At 42.4% G+C, this 23836-nt stretch overlaps 1 protein-coding gene across 3 annotated transcripts in view; it reads right to left on the bottom strand.

The window, feature by feature from the left end:
• Positions 1 to 23836, bottom strand: part of gbe1b (glucan (1,4-alpha-), branching enzyme 1b) — a 601271-nt gene that overhangs the window by 91739 nt on the left and 485696 nt on the right. The window lies entirely within an intron of this gene.

The raw sequence follows: 23836 nt of genomic DNA on the forward strand, positions 1-23836 counted from the left end.
TGCTATAAATCTGAAACAAAAACAGAAATTGCTAAAGAAATTTAGCAGGTCTGGCAGCATCTGTGGACAGAAAGCAGAGTTAATGTTTCACGTCTGTGATCTTTCTTCAGTTGCTGTCAGACCTACTGAGTTCCTTCAGCAATTTCTATTTTTGTATCAATTTAGTTATTTTGCCTGGTTCCCAATAAGACCAATAATATGCTTGTTCATAGATAATAGATTTAGAATAAAACAACCTATCAACACACTGCTTTAATAAACACAAAATTATTGATTTATTGTAAAACGAAACTTATTCCACAAAGATGTAGAATTGTTGAACAGACAGTGTCTATCAGGACAAAAAGAAAATCCTTTCTCAAAATGCTATAACGTTCACAAACACACATGCACGCAGAAAGGGAAATAAAACTGATTTATCTTGCAGGGATTAAAGCAAAATACTTCTGGATCATTAAGTCTTAGCACTTAAAGGCAAAAAATGATCAGGCTTAGGATGCTCAGGTGCCTATTGTCTTGATATTCTGACACACAAAGATGGATGACACTGAACACATGCAGTTGTTGCTGGGAGCCTTTGCAGACAGTCATTCAGGAGATATTGACAGACTCTTTCAGAAACTCCTAAAGCAAAAGCAAAAGCAACTGCAGGACTCTTGGTATCACAATGGACCCACAAGGGTTCTTTTCCAGAAATAGGAGAACAGAGATAGAAGGCTCCTTTCTTTCAGTGACTTTCTCCTCAATTACTTTGAACAATATCCAAAGCAGTAAATGAAACCTGACAATCATAGACCCATGCAGGTGGTCGCTAGTAGACATGGGGTTGTCACAAGTCAGTGAGCCAACCACAAAGTGTCTTGTTTAAAAAAAGTCATTTTTCTTTCATTGACCTGTTCAAAAAAAAATCCACTTGTCAAATAGTCCTTCAAACTAAGTCCACAGAAACTTATGAAAAAATAAGTCCATAACAAAATAAATATAAATTTTGATTCCTTGACCTCCTTTCCCTCAACTACGGGTTGAAAGTGAACAGATCAGATCTCACTGAAATCAAGGCAATTGTGGTTAGACATGGCTCAAGCTTCCAGTATGTTCAAGATCCTGCCACTAGGGTGAGACAGAGAGTTGCCAATTAAACTGTAAAATCAATTTTATTTCTGCAAGGTAACATGCATGTCAATTAGTTGGCAAAAAGATTTAGAACTGTATTATGTACAGTACTAACAGACAAATATGTTTGTTTGTATGACTTTTCTAAACCCCACCTATCATTTAACAGGTAAGGTTACCTCATCTATTTTAAGTGGTTGAATAGCAGCAATGAAACAGTACATTGGGAAATGTCACCCAAGGCTGAAGAAGAAATCGACTGCTAAAATGATCAACATTAGATTCCAAGGCTTAGATGACATTTTCACATTATTTCAAAGTCCACATAAGTGCAAAACATAAGGCTGAAGCATTTGCTGCAGTGGTTTAAAGTGAGAGGGAAAAGATTTAAAATGGACCCAAGGTCTGATGTTTTCATGCAGACAGTGGTGCGTCTATAGACCAAGATGCCAGAAGAAGTGGTGGAGGTGGTACAGTTACAACATTTCAAAGGCATCTGATGGGTATATGAATAGGAAGAGTTTAGAGGGATATGGGCTAAATGCTGTGAAATGGGATTAGTCCAGATTGGGATATCTAGTCGGCAAGGATGAGTTGGACCAAAGGTTCTGTTTCCATGCTGAATAACTCTAAGTGCTAAGGGATGGTCCATCTCAGCTTTGCCTGGTAGCCCCCAGTATCACAGATAACAGTTTTCAGCCAATTCGATTTGCTCCATGTGACATTAAGAAACAGTTGAGGTACTGATTACTGCAAAGGCTATGAACCCTGACAACATTTTGGCAACAATACTGAAGACTTGCGCTCACAAACTTGCTGGTCCCCTAGCAAAGCTCTTTCAGGGTAGTTCTAACACTGGCATATACCCAATAGTGTGGAACATTGCCCAGGTATGTCCTATATATCAAGGCTCCATTTGACGGAGTGTGGCATCAAGGAGCCCTGGCAAAACTGGAATCAATGAGTATCTGGGGACAAACTCTTCGTTGGTTGTAATCATACCTGGCACAAAGGAAGACTGTCATGGTTGTTCAAGGTCAGTTGTCTCTGCAGGAGTTCCTCAGGGTAGTGTCCTCGGCCAAACCATCTTCAGCTGCTTCATCAATGACCTTCCCTCCATCATAAGGTCAGAAGTGAGGATGGTCACCGATGATTGCACAGTGTTCAGCACCATTCACGACTGCTCAAATACTGAAGCAGTACATGTTCAAATACAGCAAGATCTGGACAATATCCAAGCTTGGCCTGATAAGTGGCAAATAACATTGTACCACCCAAATGCCAGGCAATGACCATTGCCAATAAGAGACAACCCAATCACTGGCCCTTCACATTCGATGGGGTTACCACCACTGAATGCAAATACAAATCCGCCCTTCCTCTCTCCTTTCATTGAACTCATTGAATTATGGACTCGGTTAACAGTTTTGTTTTATTCACTTATGAAACATGGGCTTTGCTGGGGTCACTGGGTCAAAATCCTGGAATTCCCTCCCAAGGAGCATTGTGGGTCAAGCTACAATATGTGAACTACAATGGTTCAAGAAGGCAGCTCACTACCACCTTAAGGGCAACTAGGGGTCGGCAATAAATACTGGCCCAACCAGCAAGCCCATGTCCCATGAGTGAATAAAGCAAAACTATTAACCACGTCCATAATTCAATGAGTTTAATGAAAGAAAAGAGGAAGAGTGGATTTGTATTTGTATTGCACAGTGAAGACTACATAGCAGTTTGCAGGCAGATATAGCTAATTCAAATGAGCAGGCAAAAATCTGTAAGATGGATTATAATGAGGAAAAATGTGAAGTTATTCACTTTGGCAGGAAGAATGCAAAAAACAGAATATTACTTAAATCGAAAATGATGGAATTCGGAGATTTAGTGGTATATAGACGTTCTACTGCACTAATCACAAAGTTAATATGAAGGTACAGCACATAATTAAGGTAACTCATGAAATGCAATCCTTCATTACTTAAATATTCAGTTCCTCTTGTAAAGAGGTCATGCACCTGTTTTAAGAGGCTTTGGTTAGGTCACATCTCTAATGCGACCTAGAGATGTGCAGTTTTGGTCTCCTTATCTCAGGAGATATGTAAATGCATGTCATTCACAGAGGATTTACTGAATCTACATCTGGAATGAGTAGGTTGTTTATGAGGCTACCTTGGACAGGCTGGACTTCTTTTCCCACTGGGGTTTGGAGGAAGAGTGACATATGACTTGGTTGAAGTGTATAATATATTAAATGGTATCTATCAAGGTGAATTTAGAAAGGATGCTCGCTCTTTTGGGTCAAGCCAAAACGAGAGGGACCTGTTTTAAAATTAGGGATCACCCTCTTTAGACTCCGGAGACTACTTTTCCTCAGAGGGTTATGAAATTTTGGAACTCTCTTTGTTACAAGGCAGTGGTGTAGGGGTCATTGAATATTTTTGATGCAGAGGTATTCAGGTTCTTGTTCAGCAGGAAGGGCAAAGGTTATCAGCCAAAGATGGGAAATCGAAATCAAATAGATCTGCCACGGCACAGCAGACCCAAGGGGCCAAATGGCCTGCATCTTTCTGATGTTCACCAACTGTTCCGATGTGTAACTTTTGCCTGTTTGCTCATGATTTTAAGTCTATGCCCTCTCCTCTTTGATGCATTGAGGTGTGGGAACATTTACGGGGACAAACATATAAATGAAAGATGTTGGTGTTAAACACTAGATGAACATATGACTCCCTCGTTTTGGCCACTTTCAGCAGCAAATATGAATATCTGGTTATAACCTGAATGAAACTCAGAGGAAAAAAAAGGTGTTACGGAAGTACAAGTTATTTCTTTACTCCATCTTTTATAATTTCAGAGATTTTATTAGCGCTGAATTGTTTTTTTTAAACCCAACTGCTGGATGGTGGTCCATAGCATATCGTGTCTAGCAACCTCCGACAGATGGAGCACTTCACTTAGCAAATAAAATAGCTTTAAGGGACAGCGTGACAGAAAGAGAGAAAGAGAAAGTGTTTTGTAATTGTGTGCTATTTATATTGCATTCTAGTGCTCTTAAGCTACCTCCTGAAAGCTGAACTCAAAAGCTAAGTGGCTGTAAACAAGAGTATCAACAACAAGGTGTAAAAAATTAGTGACCTGCATTTTGTGTTTCTTTCAGATGGAGAATATCTTGATTGGAAGCTCCCAGCCAGCTCGGTAATACAAACAAATAAATGAGCAATTTTATTGAAAGATATTCCTTTATCTTGTTTCTTGCTGTTAAACAAAAACAATCTGGTTATCGTCTGACTGCTGCTTACCGGGACTTGTTATGCACAAATTTAAATTTCAAAAGAAATCAATTTGAAATATTAACTGTTTCTCTCTCCACAGATGCTGCCAGATCTGCTCAGTATTTCCCTTAGTTACAGTTCATATTTCACTTTTCACACACACAAAAAAGTGCTTGGCAATGCTTTCCTGTTTGTTGGACTGTGTGCTGCTTTTGCCTAAATAACAGTGATCACACTTTGATTGTAAGACATCTGAATATTTTGATATTTTAAAATGCTATAAAATGCAAGCTCGTTATTTCTTTTTTGTGTGGCAAGGTATCAAGGGAAGTGGAGATGGCTGTGGGTGTAACGGAGACGGCTGTGGGTGTAACGGAGACGGCTGTGGGTGTAACGGAGATGGCTGTGGGTGTAAACGGAGACGGCTGTGGGTGTAAACGGAGACGGCTGTGGGTGTAAACGGAGACGGCTGTGGGTGTAACGGAGATGGCTGTGGGTGTAAACGGAGACGGCTGTGGGTGTAACGGAGATGGCTGTGGGTGTAAACGGAGACGGCTGTGGGTGTAACGGAGACGGCTGTGGGTGTAACGGAGACGGCTGTGGGTGTAAACGGAGATGGCTGTGGGTGTAACGGAGACGGCTGTGGGTGTAACAGAGATGGCTGTGGGTGTAACGGAGACGGCTGTGGGTGTAAACGGAGACGGCTGCGGGTGTAACGGAGACGGCTGTGGGTGTAACGGAGACGGCTGTGGGTGTAAACGGAGACGGCTGTGGGTGTAAACGGAGATGGCTGTGGGTGTAACGGAGACGGCTGTGGGTGTAACGGAGACGGCTGTGGGTGTAAACGGAGACGGCTGTGGGTGTAACGGAGATGGCTGTGGGTGTAAACAGAGACGGCTGTGGGTGTAACGGAGACGGCTGTGGGTGTAAACAGAGACGGCTGTGGGTGTAACGGAGACGGCTGTGGGTGTAACGGAGACGGCTGTGGGTGTAAACAGAGACGGCTGTGGGTGTAACGGAGACGGCTGTGGGTGTAACGGAGACGGCTGTGGGTGTAACGGAGACGGCTGTGGGTGTAAACGGAGACGGCTGTGGGTGTAAACGGAGATGGCTGTGGGTGTAACGGAGACGGCTGTGGGTGTAACGGAGACGGCTGTGGGTGTAAACGGAGACGGCTGTGGGTGTAAACGGAGATGGCTGTGGGTGTAAACGGAGACGGCTGTGGGTGTAAACGGAGATGGCTGTGGGTGTAACGGAGACGGCTGTGGGTGTAAACAGAGACGGCTGTGGGTGTAAACGGAGACGGCTGTGGGTGTAAACGGAGACGGCTGTGGGTGTAACGGAGACGGCTGTGGGTGTAAACAGAGACGGCTGTGGGTGTAAACGGAGACGGCTGTGGGTGTAAACGGAGACGGCTGTGGGTGTAACGGAGACGGCTGTGGGTGTAAACAGAGACGGCTGTGGGTGTAAACGGAGATGGCTGTGGGTGTAAACGGAGACGGCTGCGGGTGTAACGGAGACGGCTGTGGGTGTAACGGAGACGGCTGTGGGTGTAACGGAGACGGCTGTGGGTGTAACGGAGACGGCTGTGGGTGTAAACGGAGACGGCTGCGGGTGTAACGGAGACGGCTGTGGGTGTAACGGAGACGGCTGTGGGTGTAACGGAGACGGCTGTGGGTGTAACGGAGACGGCTGTGGGTGTAACGGAGACGGCTGTGGGTGTAACGGAGATGAAGAAAGGTAGTGAGATGAAAGATGAAAAGGACTGAATCCGTTGCCTTCATTTATAACAGACTGAACTGCAGCGAATTTGCAGTAGTGTGCATTGTGATATGATTTATAGAGTACCAGGGACTTTTCCTTATCTATCTATATTCAGCATGGTTTCTGCTCATTGTGGAGATGACGTAAAACTTCTGCACTGTAATGGACATTTATGGACTCTATCCTCCCACCTGATCTGATCTTATGAATATTAGACACCACCGAGGACAAATCAGCCAACTTGACCAACACCAGATCCACAAACATTCAGATCCTGCACTACAGCAGCAGATGTATGATAACATGATCCCTCCAGGGCACTCATCATCCTGACTTGGAAATAAGTTACTGGGTCAAAATCCTGGAACTCCCTTCTCTAAGGGCATTATGGGACTAGATACAGCACACGGACTGAAATGGTTCAAGATGGCAGCTCACTACCACATTTTCAAAGGGAACTAGGGACAGGCAGTAACTACCGGCTAACCAGAAATGCCCATATCCCATGAATAAATTTTTTAAAAATAAAGAAATATTTGGACTTGGGTGATGGAGAGAGGTTTCTTCTTGCCACTGGCTAACTGAGAAACTGGTGAGATCTTCTGTCTGGAGCAATGAGTCATTGGGACAAGAGTAAGAACCACCAATTGGAGATTATCTACGTAGTAAAGCACTCTAAACTTCACTCATTACATTCTAGATGCAGAAAGTTCAAAATGTGACGTGAATGAAAATGAATCCATATTCTATCACATGATACCAATTTATTTTCAAGGTAGGATTCAGCAGTACATTAGCTGTTACTGGACTGACGAAAACCCCGGTCTATTTTTAAAACGTGATTCACTTTAGCAAGTTTCCAAAAATTTATTTTAGAGGTTTTATCAGTAAACATGAACATATCAATATTTTATACAAATCCAACAGACTCATTGATGACCCTAAAGAAAACCTGCTATCACTACACAGTCTAGGTACATAAGAGACTCCAGCCCCAATGTCAATGCCACTGCTCCCAGTTTCAGGATATTAGGGATGAGCAATAAATGCCGGCCTTGACAACAACACCAACATCCAGTAGAGAGATGAGAAAATAATACAACAGATTTTCACATCTGATATATATCTAAAATTATACAGTAATGAGAAAGACGGAGTTCCAACAAGGTGGGAAGCACAGCAATTGCTACTTCTGCAAACAGTAATTATGTGAAACAAATTTTGGATTTCAAAAACATGCAGATGAAAGCTCTATAAAGTGGAGTGGTTTACAGGGCTGGGGAAGGAGGCAGTCTTCTTTTAGTCCTCACTGAACATGACACCTCGCCTTTTCTTTTCAATGTTGTTCCCAACTTAGACCACAACAACTGGATCCAATCCTTCCAACTTGCTTTGCAAATTGTTTGAAAAGGTCTGGAGAATGTGAGCACTGCAGGTGCTGGAGATCAGAATCAAAACGTGTGGCGCTGGAAAGACACAGCAGGTCAGACAGTATCCGAGGAGGGAAATCGACGTTTTGGGCATAAGCCCTTCATCAGGAATGCGGAACCTAGAAGAAGTTAAACCAGGAAGGAAGGAAGAGGTGCACAAAATTGTGATTTCTAATCACTCGTAGACCTTGATGTTGGGCTCAATTTACAGGAAACATTTGACTGAAGGAAGCCTATTTGTGTTTGGATTTGGATTTGGATGTGAGCATAAGAGGTATAGTAAGTTTGTAGTTGACATCAAAATTAGGTGCAGTGGACAGCAAAGGTGACCTCAGATTACAACAGGATCTTGATCAGCCAACGGGCTGAGAAGTGGCAGATGAAGTTTAACTTAGATAAATGCGAAGTGCCGCATTTTGGGAAAGCAAATCTTATCAGGACTTATACACTTAATGGTAAGGTCCAAGAGAGTGTTGCTGAACAAAGTCACCTCGGAGTGCAGGATTATAGCTCCTTGAAAGTGGAGTCACAGGTAGATAGGATAGTGAAGAAGGCATTTGGTATGCTTTGGTCAGAGTATTGAGTACAGGAGTTGGGAGGGTATGTTGCAGCTGCACAGGACATCAGTTAGGCCACTGTTGGAATATTGCGTGCAATTCTGGTCTCCTTCCTATTGGAAAGATGTTGTGAAACTTGAAAGGGTGCAGAAACGATTTACAAGGATATTGCCAGGGTTGGAGGATTTGAGCGATAGGGAGAGGCTGAACAGGCTGGGGCTGTTTTCCCTAGAGCGTCGGAGGTTGAGGGGTGACCTTAAAGAGGTTAACAAAATTATGAGGGGCATGGATAGGATAAATAGACAAAGTCTTTTCCCTGGGGCAGGGGAGTCCAGAACTAGAGGGCAAAAGTTTAGGGTGAGAGGAGAAAGATCTAAAAGAGACCTAAGGGACAACATTTTCACACAGAGGGTGGTACGTGTATGGAATGAGCTGCCAGAGGAAGTGGTGGAGGCTGGTACAATTGCAACATTTAAAAGGCATTTGGATGGGTATATGAATAGGAAGGGTTTGGAGGGATATGGGCTGGGTGCTGGCAGGTGGGACTAGATTGGGTTAGGATATCTGGTCAGCATGGACGGGTTGGACTGAAGAGTCTGTTTCTGTGCTGTACATCTCTATGACTCTATGTTTTAAAAAGAACAATAAGGGGGAGTAAATGAGGAAGGGGAGAAACATTGTTAATTAGAGAGTGTATCACAGCTGCAGAAAAGAAGGTTGCTAAGGAGGTTTGGTCTACTGACTCAGGATGGGTGGAAGTCATAACAGAAAAGGAACAGTTACTTTATTGGTTGTTTTCTATAGACCCCCCTCCCCCAATAGCAGCAGAGAGATGGAGTAACTTTGAAAAGCAGATCTTGGAAAGGTGCAGATGTAACAGAGTTGTTGTTATGTGTGACTTCAACTTCCCTAATATTGATTGGAACCTTCTTAGTGCAGATGGTCTGGTTGGTGCCGATTTTGTCAGGTGTGTCCAGGAAGGATTCCTGACAGAAGAGATAGATAGGCCGACTAGGGGGGAGGTCATATTGGATTTGGTGCTAGGCAACGAGCCAGGACAAGCGTCAGATCTCTCGGTGGGAGAGCATTTTGGTGACAGTGACCACAACTGACTCACATTTACTATAGCCACGGAGAGGAATGGGAATGGACAGTATGGCAAGGTATTTAAGTGAGGGAGGGGAAATTATACTGCTATTAGACAGGAACTGGAGAGGATAAATTGGAAACAATTGTTTTCTGGGAAATGCAAAACAGGAATGTGGAGGCTGTTTAAGGAGCACTTGTTGCGAGTGTTGGATAAGTTTGTCCCACTGAGACAGGAAAGGAATGGTAAGGTGAAGGAGCCTTGGATGACAACAGGGGCTTCTCGTCACGAGGAAGGAGGAAACTTCCTGAAGGTTGAGGAAACAAGGTTCTGGCACAGCTTTACAGGATTATAGGGTAACTAAGGAAGAACTCAAAAATGGACTGAGGAAAGTGAGGAGAGGGCATGAGAAAGCCTTGGTGGGAAGGATTAGGGAAAACCCAAAGGCATTTTACACTTATATAAGGAATAACAGAACAATCAGAGAGAGGGTAGGGTCGGTCAGGGATAGTGGGGGGAACTTGTGCCTAGAGTCTGAAGAGGTAGGGGAGGCTTGAAATTAATTTTTTGCTTCAATATTCACTGGAGAGAGAGACCTTGTTGATAGTGAGAACACAGTGGACCAGGTTAATAGTTTTGAATGGATTGTGGGAAAGTGGATGTGCTGGAAATTCTGGGAAGCATCAAGATAGATAGGTCCCCAGGGCAGGACCAGATATATCCAAGGTTACTATGGGAAGTGAGGTTTGAGTTTTCTGAGCCTCTGGTGATGATCCTAGCATCCTCACTCTCCACGGGAGTAGTACCAGATGATTGGAGGGAGGCAAATGTTGTTCAACTGTTCAAGAAAGGGAATAGACAAATCCCTGGGAATTACAGACCAGTCAGTCTTATATCTGTGGTAAGCAAGGTACTGGAGAGGATTCTGAGAGATAGATTTATGACTGATTGGGAAAACATAGTTTGATTAGAGATAGTCAGCATGGCTTTGGGAGGGGCAGGTCATGCCTCACAAGCGTTATTGAGTTCTTTATGGATGTGACAAATGAGTTGACGAAGGTTGAGCAGTGGATGTGGTGCGTATGGATTTCAGAAAGGCATTTGATAAGGTTCCCCATGGTAGGCTCATTCAGAAAGTTAGGAGGTATGGGATATAAGGAAATCTAGCTGTCTGGATATATAATTGGCTGGCCGAAAGAAGACAGTGAGTAGTAGTGGATGGAAAGTATTCTACCTGGAGGTTAGTGACCAGCGGGGATCTGTTCTTAGGTTTCTGCTCTTTATAGTTTTTATAAATGACTTGGATGAAGGAGTGGAAGGGTGAGTTAGTAAATTTGCCAATGACACATAGGTCGGTGGTGTTGTAGAGGTTGTCAAGGGCTGATGAAGGATACAAGACATTGATAAAATGCAGAACTGGGCTAAGAAGTGGCAAATAGAGTTCAATCTGGATAAATGTGAAGTGATTCATTTTGGAAGGTCAAATTTGAATGCAGAATACAAGGTTAAAGACAGGACTCTTGGCAGTGTGAGGGAACAGCAGGATCTTGGGGTCCACATACATAGATCCCCCAAAGTTACCACTCAGGTTGACAGGGTTGTAAAGAAGGCATGTGGTGTTTTGGCTTTTATTAATAGAGGGATTGAGTTTAAGAGTCGTGAGGTTTTGCTGCAGCTCTGTAAACCCTAGTTCGACCACACTTGGAATATTGTGTCCAGATCTGGTTGCCTCATTATTGGAAGAATGTAGTTGCTTTTGAGAGGGTGCAGGAGACTTACCAGGATGCTGTCTGGATTGGAGGGTGTGTCTTCTGAAGAGAGGTTAAGTAAGCTAGGGCTTTTCACACTGGAGAGAAGAGGGAAGAGAGGTGACTTGATGGAGGTAATGTGAGTTACAGGTGGAGTAGATAGCCAGAGACTTTTCCCCAAGGCAGAAATGGCTATCATGCGGGGGACATAATTTTAAGGTGATTGGAGGAAGGTTTAGGTGAGATGTCAGAGGTATGTTCTTTACACAGAGAGTGATGGGTGTGTGGAATGCACTGCCAGCAGTGGAGTTGAGTCAGATACATTAGGGACATTTAAGTGATTGCTGGACAAACACTTGTAAATTGAGGAGTGTGTAGGTTAGCTTGTTCTTAGCTTAAGATAAATGCTTGGAATAACATTGTGGTCTGTACTGGTGTCTGTTCTATGTTTTAAGGTTGCAGGACTTGTGTGCAGAATGGTTGCCATATATCCCACCACGTGTCACTTCTGAAGTCATTGCTAAAGATCAATATGTGAATGAATGTTCAATAACATCAAATTAACTTTTCTGAACTTAAATATGAGATACAGAAACCCAGCTTCTCTATTCCTATCATAGATATAACCTGCATAAAATAAGAATGTATAATATTAAAGAATACGATCTGATAAAGTAATATAATTAAGTAAAGTATGGGAAAGGGAAATAGTGTAATGTTAACATAAGGGAAGCAAGACCAAGTAAAAAGGAAAGACTTAGTTAGTTTAGTAGCTGGCAGCACAGGTTGGGGGCAGGGGCTCTAGTATGTGTGGCCTGCAGTATGTGGGACATCGTGGACCATATCAGTATCTTAGACAAACACATCTGGAGAAACTTGAGCTCTGGGTTTTGCAACTGGAGTAGTGGTTGGAGACACTATGGCACATTTGTGAAGCTGACAGCTCTCTGATCACATGCTCAGAATGGTGGTCACATTTCAGCTTAAGGGAGGGAGGGAATAGGTGACTGCTAGGCACTCCAAGAAATACAGAGTGTGTGCAGGGATCCTGAACAAGCCTCCTCATAAATCGATTGTGTGCTTTGGAAGCTGACAAGGGCACTGGATTCTTAAGGGAGTGCAGTCAAAGCAATGTTTATGGCATTGTCGGAGGCTCAGCTATAGAGGAGGGAGAAAGACAAAAGGAAAAGCAACACTGGTAGGAGAGTCATTATTTTGGGCAACAGATGGGTATTTCTGCAGCCATAGTTATGACTCCAAGCTGATCTGTTGCCTTCTGGGTGTGCAGGAGCAGAGGGGCCTGGGTGTGCAGGAGCAGAGGGGCCTGGGTGTGCAGGAGCAGAGGGGCCTGGGTGTGCAGCAGCAGAGGGGCCTGGGTGTGCAGGAGCAGAGGGGCCTGGGTGTGCAGGAGCAGAGGGGCCTGGGTGTGCTGGAGCAGAGGGGCCTGGGTGTGCTGGAGCAGAGGGACCTGGGTGTGCTGGAGCAGAGGGACCTGGGTGTGCTGGAGCAGAGGGACCTGGGTGTGCTGGAGCAGAGGGACCTGGGTGTGCTGGAGCAGAGGGACCTGGGTGTGCTGGAGCAGAGGGACCTGGGTACATATGTGAACAGATCAGGATCATATGTGATCAGAGCAGGATAGGTAGAGACAGTAGTTAATTAATCATGCAGCATCCTTGACTTTATTTATAGAGGACAAGAGCAAGGTGATGTTGGACTTGTAGTACAAGATACTTGTTAGACTTCAGCAGGAGCATTGTCTACGGTTGTGGGTGCCAGATTATAAGAAGGATGTAAATGCACTGGTCAAAGTACAGAAATAACTTATAAGAATGGTCCCAGCAATGAGAAACTTCAGTTATGAGGGCAGATTGGAAAGATTAGGATGATGTTTCTTGTAGAGAAAAAAACTGAGGAGGTTTTCGAAATCATGAGGGTGTTGAACTGCAGAGAGAGGGAGAAGCTGCTCCCTTTTGGAAAACAATTAAGAATCAGATGGCATAGAGTTAAAATTATAAGCAAGAGGAGCAAATGTGAGATGAGAAAAAATACCTTTTTCATTCAATGAGTAGTTAGGGTCTGGAATGCACTGTCTAGAAATGTGAGGAGGCAGCTTCAATTAAGGCATTTAAGTAGAGCATTGGATGATTATTTGGATAGAAATGATTTGCAAGGTATATGAAGAAAGCAGGAGATTGGTTCATTTGAAAAGCTGGTGCAGACATGATGGGCTAAATGGCCTCCTGTGCTATAACACTCTATGATCCCTCAAGACAGACGACCATTTGGTCTATCATACCAAGGCTTGTTTGAAAAAGCAATACAATTAGCCCCACTCCCTGACTCTTTCCTATAATGTGTCTCCAATTCTCTAAATTAGATTAGATTACTTACAGTATGGAAACAGGCCCTTCGGCCCAATAAGTCCACACCGACCCGCCGAAGCGCAACCCACCCAGACCCATTCCCCTACACCTAACACTACGGGTAATTTAGGATGGCCAATTCACCTAACATGCACATTTTTGGACTGTGGGAGGAAACCCACGCAGACACGGGGAGAATGTGCAAACCCTACACAGTCAGTCGCCTGAGGCGGGAATTGAACCCGGGTCTCTGGCGTTGTGAGGCAACAGTGCTCGCACTGAATATCTTCTTCGATTCAGGCAGTGCATCCAGACCACAACAACCAAGAATTACAATCGGTATCTCAACCCTCCTCAGTCTCTCTTCAATTACGTTACATCTGGGGCACTGCTTACTGACTGTCCTACCAGGGAAGCAGTCACACTTCAATTATTTTACGAAGGTCAATGTAATGGAAATAATTGCACCGTAATGTGAGCTGAGCGTCTCAACCCGACTAGAGGGCCGAGAACTAGAGCTCATTGTATTAGAACGGAATCATCAGCTTGTGCATTCCTTTATAGGTCTTGCCTTTTAAAACTGAGATGTGGAGAAATGTCTTCACACAGAGGATGGCGTTCTAACCCCATAGGGTGGTGGTGCGGAGCTACTGAATTGATTCAACACTGGGATCCATGAACACTTAGACCTACAGAAGCAAGCGAAATGTGAACAGAAAAGGAAAGTAGACATTTGGTAGAGACCAACCTTTTGTATGGTGGATCAGACTCAAGACACAAATGGCTTCCTCCTGTTTCTATTCTTTCACATCTGTACAATTTAGTCAATAGAATCATACCTGTCAGAGTGCTTAAATATGTGAACAATACTTCTTTCAATGAAATGTAGTCAAAATCTAAAATGTATATCTTTAGTATTCTGAATGTGTGTTAGTTGAGTTAAAAACTGGAAGCAGAAAGTTTGGATGGATTTAAACTAGATTTGTGAAGGCGGGGTGGAGTAATAGGGAGAGAGGGAGGAGAGGCGATACAGCATGGAAGCCAAAGCAAGTGTAAGTGCAAAGAATTCGCACGAAGTAAAAATACCAGCCAAGCAAACTGAGGAATATCAAAATCAACAACAGCTCTAAATGCCCAGCATACTTCTGCAGAATATATAAAGCTATCGATTTTCGGACGTTATTGCAGTGTGAACAGATCAATAATGAAATATAGCTGGGAGGTTGGAAAGGCACCATATTGGAACAATTAACAAGTTGCTGTAGAGCTAGAATGAATACACAATTCTCAAATACATCTTTCAACCTTCATGGCATAATCCTTCTCCCAAGGGAGTGGAAGATAAAGAGAGAACCAGAAGCAGAGGGTGGGGAACATAAGGAGAGATAAGATTTTAACAAGAAAACTCCACTCATTAAAGCAAATTAAATATCCAAACAAAGGCTTCTGTGAAAACTACGCAAGTGATTTCCAATGACGAGGTATCCCAGATAGATGTAAAACATCCCATGGCATGACTCTGAAGAACTGCTAAGGTACTGTTCCCATTATTCAGCTGAATATTTATTCCCCACAATCAACATCAACAAAAGCAGCTGAAGCTTTATGACTTAGTGAGTAACAATGAGTTGTATGAATATAATAAATCATGAACAATGCACTGGGAATTCAAAGTGCACGTCTAACCACGTCTGTCTTTGGTGTTATACTTCATAATTTTCGGCAGCTGCTCAAGGGGACTTCATAATCTATAATTTCAGAACTGAACTTCTGTAATTTTATCCAAAAATGAAATCTGCGTGAAACTGAGAAAATTATGACCGCATAGACTGTTATCTTAAGCTTTGTAGTGTGCAACCAAACTCTTTGATAAAGAAACAAAACAGAAATTGTGAGAAAAGCTCAGCAGGTCTGGTATTATCTGTGGAGAGAAATGAGGGGTAACATTTCATGTCGAGTGACTGTACCTCAGTTCTGTAATACAGTTTTGCTCATGAACTGCAGTGGGGATTCATGAAAGACAGTTAATTTGGTGACCATTTTGAGGACGTACTATGTACATCTGATTCAACTTCCCCATGCCCCCTAACTGTTCCATCCAATTACAATGCTTATTTCTTGACTCCACGTGTAACATGATGAGAGATGGATTGATATTAGCTTACAGAGGCAAGAAAACTAAACTTCAGAAATCACCAAACAACCTAATGTGGAGTGTTGCGCCTAATTTTGAGAACAGTGTTTAGCAATGGTATCAAAGCCATGAAGAGGTGAATTACTCAAATGATAATGGGGATAAAGCACTTTAGCTGATGTGTTGGTAGACTGGAGAAGCAGGGACTGTTCTCCTTGGAGTACAAAAGCTAAAGGTGAGATTTGATACAGGTTTTTCAAAATTACAAAGAATGTTTGTAAGGTTAAGTTAGTAAAAATTGTTTCCAGTGGTGGAAGCTTCAGTAGACAAGGGTCACAGATTTAAAGCAATGAGCAAAAGAACAAGGATGAAATGAAATCTGAGATGAAGATAAAAGAATGGTGAACACAGATTCAATAGTGACTTTCAAAATGGAATGGAATAAATATGCAAGTAGTCAAACTTGCAGGGCTGTAGGGAAAGAGCAAGTGAGTGGGATTAATCAAATGCATCTTACAAAGAAATTGACACTGCACAATTAAATCATAGTATAATGCTACACAGAAGTCATTGAGCGCTGCACTGTTCCATATTATGAAATATGGATCCATTTTAATCGCCAGATTTTGCTTTCTGGCCATTTACTCCAATTAACTCATGCAGAAATCTTCCTTTCTGTTTACAATGGGCTTAAAATTTCACTGTTTGGAAAGCACTGTTAACAGTAAACTGCATGACATGCTGTCAGAGATCCGCAGACACAGCACCAGCATTCTTCTCACATACCATACCAAACAAACAGCCAAAAGTACAATGGAAAACAGGCAAAACAAAAACTTTGTAGCACTATCTCAAAAGTTAAGAATTCCTTTTTTTGAAATCAATGGTTAAGCTCTATCTCAAGTTGTGGAATTATTGAGGGGAATGGGATGGCATTGGGAGTTGATACTCTGTCCTCTGGTCACTATATTCTAATGCAGCTCAGGGTTGTGACTGTTGGGCTGCCTGTAAGAGATCTTCCTGAAATGACTGAGAACAATCTCTTATTCAGTTCCTAATAGCCACAGGTTCACAGCACAGACGTACCTCTAATTTGGCACTAATTAAGCATTAAATTGGCAATATTAAATAGCCTGGAGGAGGATTCCCATGGGAAATTGAAAGATTCATATTGCTGCAAAAGATAGTTTCTCAGCCTGCGATTAAGTGTTAGATTGAATTGAAGGGAGTTTCCTCTGTACCCAATCTGCTCTGTGAGAGGGTGGAGAGTTTGGTGAAAAGTACAACAGAGGGCTTGAAGTGGAAAACAGGCCATTCAACATATGCATTTACTAAACCTAGAGAATTAGAAGACAGAGTGCAGTCTGTCTTTATGATGTGGAAACAGTGCAAGGAAATAAAATCAAACCAGTGATAAGCACAGTGCAGCCGCTCCCCCATCAGGCCTTAGGCCATGGGGAGAGACACCATACAGTCCCTAACCAGCCTCAAACATGGGCGATGGACTGTAGCCACCCCCTCCCACTGTCAGGCAAGGCACAACATGGTGACCCCATTCCTGTTTAATGAGGAAAGGAACATTCAAATATACAGGAGCATCCAGCAGGAGCAGGAAGCCTCCTACTCCCCTCCTGGTCATGGGGACAAGTCTTGTGCAATATTCTGGACACAGGGAAAGGTTAAATGCTCTTCTTTAGAATATGCAGAAGAAACAAGTGCCCTTTACTTTCATTCCCAGGCACAGGAAGAGATTACCTTTATGCTCTCTGATATCATCTCCACTCTTGGGCACACAGAGAGGTATGGAATTCACTGCAGCATAGGGAAGGTTAATAGACACCCTTGGATTTTGGGGCAGGGGATGAACACATGCCCTCTTGGTACAGGCAGGGGTAACTTTGCAATAGGGAGATGCTAAGTAGGTGGCAATTACAAAATACAGTATTGATTTATGGAAATACAGAAACCATGGTAACATAGCTTAGTGAAGGGTACAACTCAAAGAAATTAGCTTTCTGAGATGCTGCCTAACTGATATCTTTAAGGATGCTGTTTATATCTTGATAGTGAAGCAAATTATTTCATTGCAACATCAGTGTGTATTTTTGGAATTGGAGATTACAGAGAGCTGTCTGCAATAAGTGAAAAAAACAGAGTGTTGTCTGTTGCTTGAACCATTCCAAGCAACCAAATTATGTCAGTCTTCAAAAACATAATAAAACCAAAACTACAAAATCAGAAGAACAGGAATGGCCAAATCCCTGTGCACAGAAACCCAACCACAGTCCAATTATGGAATAAAAGCCTGACATGTCAAAGAATTTAGGTTAGAAAGAGGGCTGATTATAAAATGAGAATGTCGTTTTAAAATGCAGTGTGCAGCCCGATAATGAAGGCATATCAATGCTGAACACAGTGCAAATTAATTAACATCAGAGCCAGTACAAACAATGAGGTGTGTAAGAAGAGGCAGAGAACTTACAGGACAGAGAAAGAGAGATTGAAAGACCAAAGAGGGAGAGAGAGAGAAAGAGGGACAATGTACATCAATGATGGAGAAAACATGAAGAGTGAACAAATGTGAGTAACAGCAAATGCAAGAAAGCATGGCGAAAGCAGCAGGACAATGTGAGAGCCAGTGGTGAGAGAAATAAAAGGACTGATGAGGAGAGAGCGAGTGAGACAGGGACAAAGAGATTAAACTGAATCCTTTTAATCTGGCACAAAGCAGATGATGCTGGAAAAACAGATTGTGCAATCAGTATCCGAAGACAGGTTAATGTGCTGGGGGCACATCTTGCATCATAAGTGCAGAAGGATTTGTAAGGGAAATATAACCCTATCAATGATGAACTTGCTGGGCATTTCTGATGCAATGCAAAAGTAAAACACTGTTGAAGCTGACAATCTGAAATAAAAACAGAAAAGGCTGGCCATCCCCAGCAGATTGGCAGCATCTGTGTACAGCAAGAGTTAATGTTTCTGATCAATGATGACTCTGTGAGCATTATCAACTTGAAGCGTGTCTCTGTTCCTTTCTCTGCAGATGCTGCTTGACCCACTGAGTGTTGTCAGCATTTTTTGCTTTTATATTAATGCATTTTCAGCATTTTCTTGATTTGATTTAAATTGCTTTAGATGCTAGCACAGCTTTTTCTTAGCGCTCTTCATGTGAGAGGCTGAGAGCAAAACAAAGGTTCATTTCTAGAATAGGTGCTTCTATCCATTACCCCAGCCTGAAGGCAGACCCAGAGAACAGCTTCCAAACCAAGCTGTAACAACATGTATTTATATTGTGCTTTTAACTTGGTAGAACAATGAAGGTGTCTCACAGGAGAGATAACCAAACAAAATCCGGTACCAAGGTACAAAGAATGACTTCAATCTTTATTGAACATTACACTACCATAGGACTCACCAAAGTGGTTTACAACAAATGAAGTACCTTTAAAGTGCAGTAACTGCTATGATGTAGGAAACTCACAGCAATATTGGGAATAACTGACCAAGAGTGTGCTGAAAGTATGTTTCAGGGATCATTAAGGACAAGAACGTGGAGGAAAGGTCAAGAGGTTTACGGAAACAAATTCCAGAAGTTAAGGCTGAAGCAGACGAAGGCAGAGCCATGTATATGTGAGAGATTAGAATCAGGAACCTGTGAGAGATCAAAACTGGAGGGGCACAGAGGTCTCAAAGGGTTGTGGGGCTGGAGAGGATAACAAAGATAGAGAGGAGTGGGATCGCTGTGGAATTTGTAAAAAGCAACGTTTAAACCTGAAGCGTTTCCAGACGGGGAGTCGATGTAAATCAATGAGCACAAGGTAAGACTTGGTATTAGTCAGGATTTAGGCAGGAGAGATTTAGAGGAACTGCTGTTTCCCCGTGGCCAGAGTTTAAAACCATGATGATTTATGAGACAGCAAGTGTACGTGTCATTACAGGTACAAGAATAATAAAATCGTTGAACACATACCAACAAAGCAGAATGAAATATGTTCAGTAAGCACTAATGAATTAGCTGCAGGTTAATGAAACGACATTTAAAAAAAAATCACACTATATATCATAGCAGCATTAAAAGTGCAAGAAGCCCAATATTGCAGGATATGTAACACATTGCTATAAATTATACATACTCAATGCATTATCTTATTGGACCTAATAAAACACAGCACATTACCTAAAAATAGGATGGCTGCATGGCCAATCTGCAATCACTAAAGACATGTCACCACCAGACTATAACAGATGGCTTAATTGGCTCCAACACAGCAGGTTTATTTGAAATAGATCAGAATCCCTCTTTTGCTTTGCTTGCTCGATCTTTTGAAACAACTTTCTTTTTTAAGAAACCAACCTATCATTAAAGGCTTGTGCAATGTTGGAAAGTAAAATGTCAGCAGGGCTGCAACTGCTCACTACATTCAACAAATCAGCTCCACTCAGACAGCACTCTCTCCCACTGTATCAGAAGACTATAAATTCAAGACTGACTCCAGATGGGAGCGCGCGCACTCTATTCTTTTTATAGGCTGGCTATTCAGTGCAGTGTTGAAGGGTGACTTAAAATGTTAAAAGGATTTGATGAGTTTGACATGAAGAAACTATTTCATCTGATGGTGACAGATGAAGAGAGTAAAAGTTGGTTAGGATCATATTCAGCTAGGGTTTTTGAAGCAGGGGTGGGGGGGGTGGGGGAAGAGGGGGGCATGGTTGGCGGTGGTGGAATCTCACAGAAACTTACAAAAACTTGAACAGGACCAGATAAGTTAGATCCAGAAAGGATATTCCCAGTGGTGGAGGAGCCCAAAACCAGGAGTCATCATTTAAACCTTATTGGGCTGGAATGAAGAGAAATTTCTTCACCCAGATAATGTTGTGCCTGTAAAATTCACTACCACAGAAAGTTACGGCTAAAGGGATCAAAGGATGTGGGGGAGGGTGGGATTAGGGCCTGGAGCTTGGTGAACAGCCATAATTGTATTGAATAATGGAGCAAGCTTTTACAGCTGCTCCTATCGTCTGTGTTTCTATCCTGAGATAACACAACCATAAAATTATAGTGATTCAGGACAGGGAAATTATAAAGCACTTTTCCACTCACACAAAATCTTAATCTCACAAGGAATTAAGGGATACAGGGAGAGTGTGGGCAAGTGGCATTAAAATGCCCATCAGCCATGATTGAATGGCAGAGTGGACTCGATAGGCCGAATAGCCTTACTTCCACTCCTATGTCTTCTGATCTTAAAAGGTCATGTCAGTTGAGAATTTTGCTCTCCAAAGGGCCTGGATACTTCCAAGTCAAAGTAAGAGTAGGCTAATTCAAGACATAAAGCAAAGGAGAGTCGTGAACTCACTGAATGTTAGAATGAGCTAAAGCAACAGAAAATCCTCTTCCTATCCTGTTGTAAACTTCAAACTCAAGCCAAGACATAGGACTTAAAACTGGCTACCAAACTGATGATCCTTATGATCAACAATGTGATATCATTGGCCACAACCAAAAGAACTGAGAGAAAGTCAAAGCATTTTGTTTGAAACTGTTGCCCTACAGACTTTATTGCTCTTTGTTGGCATTTTGCATATTTTCTTGAGAAACTGCTCGTCATTCTTGTACAGGGGGGTATGTCTCATTTGAAAATAGATTTGTTTTTGTTTAGATTTAAAGGGGTAGACTGTAAGTTTGCGCATTAATTGCTAAACTGCCCTTTTCCCCCATGTTGAAGGATAAGTTTGTTACATTAGATATTAATGATCCAAATAACTAAACTGGTCACATGTCACATTTGTAACGACTTGTGGAATAGTGGGATTTGAATTCCAGCAGGCCAATTTCCAATTTTTCCTCACTCTGTGACAACTGTCTGCAAAATAACTGTGATTGCAATTCCAAAGTACATTGGTATCCTGAAGACATGCAATAAATGTAAATTATTTCTTCTTTCCATTGCAGAAAACTAGCTAGATGTAAAGTGGGGAAATGGAGACACAACAAGTGGTGAGCCTCAAGCAACAACAAAAGCAGGAAAACGTCAGCAGGTTTGAAACAGTTATGAACTGAATGGAATAAGTTCAGAAACAGTCCGGAACTCAAAATGTTAGCTCTGCTTTCTCCCCACAGATGCTCTGAGATCTGCTGCAATTTTCCAGCAATTCCTGTTTTTGTTTCTGATTTCTAGCATCTGCAGTTTTGTTTGTTGGTGAGTCTTAGGAATGTCTTGAATTAAGTTGCCATTCATCAAGCACACCTAGTCGATGTCAGTGTTACTGAAGAAAATAAAGAAATCTCAGCTTCCCAGAAACTATAATAGTATGAGGAAGAGCAATGAAAAGTGTGTCAAGAGGGGATCATTCTACTCATGTATTGGTGAAAGAGGAATACTGTGCTTTGTGGTTCAAAACCCCCTATGAACAATAGCTTCTCGAAAACAAATTTAATTCCATTAAAATATATATACTTCAAACTGGAGTCTGAATGAGCCATGTCAAATCTTGTCTGATGGGTCTATAATAATGTCAGCTGACTTTTGTTGGGTAGCACTCTCCTGAAGAAATAGTTTGTCGGTCCAAGTGCCACAGGTACTTCAGCAAATAACTGACATTCCACTGTCAGTACTATACTGAGGAATTTCACAGATATCATCTTTCAGCTAGGATAGTTAGCCAAGGTCATGTCTATCCTCAGGAACATACCACAGAGGTAGCTGCAAGAGCAGAAGAATTTTGACTGGTATTCTGATTATTATTAATCATCTAACAAATATTTAATCAGAATACCATATTGCTCTTTGTGAGCTCTTATGTGCACATGGGACTGCCGTATTCACTGCATGATTTCACTTAATACATCACTGACTGTGAAGTACTTTTGGACATCCTGAGACTATGAAAAGATACAGCAGAAATGCAGGTCTTTCTTTCTATGCTGAAATAAGCCAATGAAACAAATTTACTTCGATCCATGGACTGAATGCTTAAAGAAAACTGAAATTGCTGGAAAAACTCAGGTAGTTTGGCAGCATCTGTCAAGAGAAAGCAGCGTTAACATTTCAGTCAGAACTATTAGTAACCAGGAAAAGGAGATACACATGCTGAAGACCGTGTGGGATTGGGGTGACAGGGGAGAAGAAAGGAGGAGGAGGAGTTGGAGGAGGAGTAAGCAAACAGGTGGAGACAGAGCCCAGAAAGACAGTAAGGTAGTTAGTCAAGTTTGCCAACATCTCAGTCTCAGGCATGCTGCAGTGCTCCAGCAAAGCTCAGCGCAGTCTGGAAGAACAGCACCTCATTTTCTGCGTGGGGACCATGCAGCCCTCTAGACACAATAGACTTCAACAATTTTCAGGCTTGAGCTCTCCCATGTTCTTACCCCTACCCTCGCACACCACACCTTGTTATCACATAGTCTGCCTTTGAGAAGTTTTGTAGCTCAGGTTGAGGTTTTGGATGTAGGTTTGCTCGATGAGCTGGAAGGTTCATTTCCAGACATTTTGTTACCTGACGAGGTAACATCTTCAGTGGACCCCATGCGAAGCAATGCTCAAAATTCCTGCTTTCTATTTATATGTTTGCTATTAGTCTGCTATAAGACACAACCTATTGTTAGCCACTAATTGTGCCCATTAACAGCTATGCTCTAATTCAATCTCCTAAGCCTGATTATTATCCATTCCTGTCTGTCCAAATGTTTTTTCCTCTCTTTGGTCTTTATCCCCATCCATCATTTACTCCTTACCCCCTCCCCCCATCCTTTCCATTGCATAAAAAGCACCATTTTCCTAGCTGCCCTCAGATCTGTGGAATGGTCACTGGATCTGAAATGTTAACTCTGATTTCTCTCCACACATGCTGCCAGACCTGCTGAGCTTTTCCAGCAATTTGTTTTTGTTTATGTTTGTAGTTAGACAAAAGGATTGAGAATAAACCAGAGAGAAAGAGAGGCCATTTCTGAGCCACTAAGAGTTTTGAAGAAGGGGCACTCGGCTCAAAGTAGTGACCTTGCTGTCTCTACACAGGGAGAAAGTGAGGACTGCAGATGATGGAGATTAGAGTCGAAGAGGATGGTGCTGGAAGAACAGGAGCATTTCTGATGAACAGCTTATGCTCGAAACGTTGACTCTCCTGCTCCTCAGATGCTCCCTGACCGGCTGTGATTTTCCAGCACCACACTCTGTCTCTCCACAGACACTGTGAAACTTGAGTTTCTCCAACAATTTCTGTTTTGGTTTCAGAGTTCCAACATCCACATTCTTTGCTTTATTCATCACTGCTTTTATATTGCTGCTTGCAATAAGGAACATTCTTTTTGCCTTCCTAACCACTCGCACCTGCATACTAAACTTATGATTCATGTACCCAGATTCCTCCT

This window comes from Hemiscyllium ocellatum, chromosome 12, assembly GCF_020745735.1.
Source record: "Hemiscyllium ocellatum isolate sHemOce1 chromosome 12, sHemOce1.pat.X.cur, whole genome shotgun sequence".
Lineage (NCBI taxonomy): Eukaryota > Metazoa > Chordata > Chondrichthyes > Orectolobiformes > Hemiscylliidae > Hemiscyllium > Hemiscyllium ocellatum.